The sequence below is a fragment of the Dipodomys merriami genome, unplaced genomic scaffold, assembly GCF_024711535.1.
Source record: "Dipodomys merriami isolate MVZ:Mamm:240054 unplaced genomic scaffold, mDipMer1.0.p SCAF_4, whole genome shotgun sequence".
NCBI lineage: Eukaryota > Metazoa > Chordata > Mammalia > Rodentia > Heteromyidae > Dipodomys > Dipodomys merriami.
The window spans coordinates 58,109,024-58,111,889 of record NW_027205603.1 but is presented as its reverse complement, the minus strand read 5'-3'; the positions used below and the strand labels follow the sequence as shown (position 1 = coordinate 58,111,889).

At 37.1% G+C, this 2,866-nt stretch overlaps 1 pseudogene; it reads right to left on the bottom strand.

The window, feature by feature from the left end:
• Nucleotides 1-663: 663 nt before the first annotated feature.
• Nucleotides 664-1,819, bottom strand: LOC138806148 (GDP-Man:Man(3)GlcNAc(2)-PP-Dol alpha-1,2-mannosyltransferase pseudogene; annotated as a pseudogene).
• Between the last annotated feature and the right edge of the window lie 1,047 nt (nucleotides 1,820-2,866).

Here is a 2,866-nt window from a genome sequence, read left to right as displayed (position 1 = left end):
TATAATTGCCCTTACCTACCAGAAGGGAGATCTATTTCTTTAAGACATATTCCAGTAAGAATTATATTTGAAATCTACTGAAGAACCTCTACCAGGGACATAGATGATAAAGATACTTACTGATTTTTAATTTCATGAGACAAGCCAATGGAAAATACTACTACTTTGGGTTTTTTTTTTTTGGTTTGGTTTGGTTTGTTTTAATTCTGGTCCTGGGGCTTGAACTCAGGGTTTGGGTGCTGTCCCTGAATTTATTTTGCTTAAGGCAAGTGCTTTGCCACTGAGCCACAGCTCTACTTCTTTTTTTTGGTAGCTTAGTGGAAATAGGCATCTTACAGACTTTCCTGCCCAGGCTGGCTTTGAACCATGATCCTCACATCTCAGACTTTTGAGTAGCTAGGATTACAGGCATAAGCTACCAGCACCCAGTAATTTTTCATCTTTTCATAATTTTCGTCTTCAACTTTGTTTACAAAGTTTTAAGCCTTCTTAGCCTTCTAGCAGTTCAAGAGAGTCCAGTGGATAAATCAATACAAATTCCTTACTTAGCTAATAACACCATTTTAGTTTGCCTTGCTTATAATGGTGTAGTTGTTCTCTGGATGTTGTATCCTCTGTCACCACCATTCCTATGTGACCCCCTTCCCCCCCGCATTTTGTCTTTCAATCTTTATTTTTTCCAGACAAGTAATTCTTTAATTCCTCAAATGGAATGTTTATTTAAAATTCCATGTGTTCTTGTACCCCTAAATCCTCAGACAGCCTTCTCAGCTGGTTTACCCTGAGTTCATCTTCTTTGTTATGACAACCTCCAATGAGGATGTTTGTGTAGAGTGACTCAGCTGCCTTCTTATCCAGCAATTTAGCAAAGGCTCTGATCTGCAATGGGTGATTCTTTTCAGGCCTGAACTGACCAATGGAAACCAGTAAATATCCTGGGGTTTTCTGTTTCTCATGTAACAGGATGTCCAGAAATGCTGTACATCACAAGGTGGATAAACAATGTTAGTGCAATGCCCAACCTTCCACAGTGCAAGAATATGGTTTAGGGCCCAAGAAGAATTCACCATGACCACATTGCTACAAGAACCAACAAGCCCATAAAGAAAGGCAAACAAATAGTAGTAGATGAGTTTTACTTTGCTGAGAAAAGGATTCCTGGTAATGAAGCCTGCATTATTAAAGCCAACACTTTGATTCTTCACCGCAGACAGCATGTCAGTACTGATAGTGAGGTAATGAACATAACTTCCAACTCGGCAACCTCCTACATACTTAAACAGAGGGAATGTGAATGCATAGCCCATGGAATCAATGTAAACATCAGGAACATACTGCATCAACGCCTCCCAGCCAAGGACAATGGAGCCAAGACTTTGGCCCGAGTGTGAAGTGAAGGTAGTATGAATCTTCCACAAGGTAGCATTTCTTTAGGAACATGAATTTCACTGGATGAATTAATCTGATGTTAAATCTTCCGAAAGCACCTTCTAGTATCTCTTGACCAGTAACATTAACATCACCAGTATAAACAATGTATACTGCCTCAGGGTACATACTTTTTCTGAAGGGCTCTCAAAGTACACCATAAAACTTTCTCCTCCTCCACCAGCATTGCAATATGGATGAAAAAATGCTTTCTCCCACTTTTGCTGGTTGATAATGACATTTTCATCCTTTGTGGCATCAGTCCGATTCCACAAAGAACAAGGACTAAATATACACATAAAGCTCTACATACAATTGGTCCTGGGAGGAACAATGAATAAAAAAAGTGCAATAACTCACACAAGCACCAGTTCCCAGTGGCAGCTGCCATCTTCAGCCAATCCAGTCTTTTTAAAAAAAATTATTTTAAACTAAAACGAGCAAAGAAGCAAAGATTTGTTGCTATTGTAATGATAAAGTCAGTATACTAGACATTTTAAAGACAAAGTAAGAATAATACTGAACTTAATAATTTTTTGTCATTGCTGTACTGCAGTTTATACTCAGGGCCTCTCATTCACTGAGTTCCCTGTTTGTCTGTTATTCTACCAGTAGAGCCATGCCTCCAGTTTGGCCCTTGGCAAAATTCGTCTTCTTTCTTGCCTATGCTTTTGGAGCTGGTGACCCCATTTGATTTTTAGTTTCTTTGCAATTCAAGGACTCTACTAATTAGGGTCTTAGACTATGTTAATAACCTCATGGAAGGCAATCCATTCTTTCAGATTGTTATAGTTGATGTTAAATGAAACATAATCTAAGCTTGATTCTTTTGATTCACCACTGGAAACCTCTTTCACACACTCAGTCTGTTACTGTTTATCATTATTTCTTACTTATAATACTCTCAGCCATTTTCCATTTGTGTGAATGTGTTTGTGTGCCAGCCAATTCAGATTCAATTTTAAAGCAGGATTTCATGAGACCCAATTAAGTATTTTTCTAATGTTCAAATATACAGTGTATACCACAGGATTTCCTTAGTGCCCTAATTATGTAATGAAACACAAAGAAAATCAATCAGTTCCTCTGGCATGGGCTGGTTGTTATAAACTCATGCTGTTTATTGCTAGTGTCTGGGTTTCACTGAAATATTTTTCAGTATGCTTCGACTATTTTGATTACTGACCCTCAATCACACATTTTTTTAAGGAAATCAACAATAGCTTTGCAGTTTTCTACTTCTTTATTCTTCTGTTTTAGCCATTCCTGATTGTAAAATGACATGTAACATAAAATTATATATTTGCATTCACAATATTAGTTCTTTTTAATATATGAAGTTTTCTAGTAATTTTATTCATAAAAATACAATGCAATACCATAGATAAAACCCTCTGTCCTATAAAGTGGTCAACACTTTCTGATTTGGAAGTATATT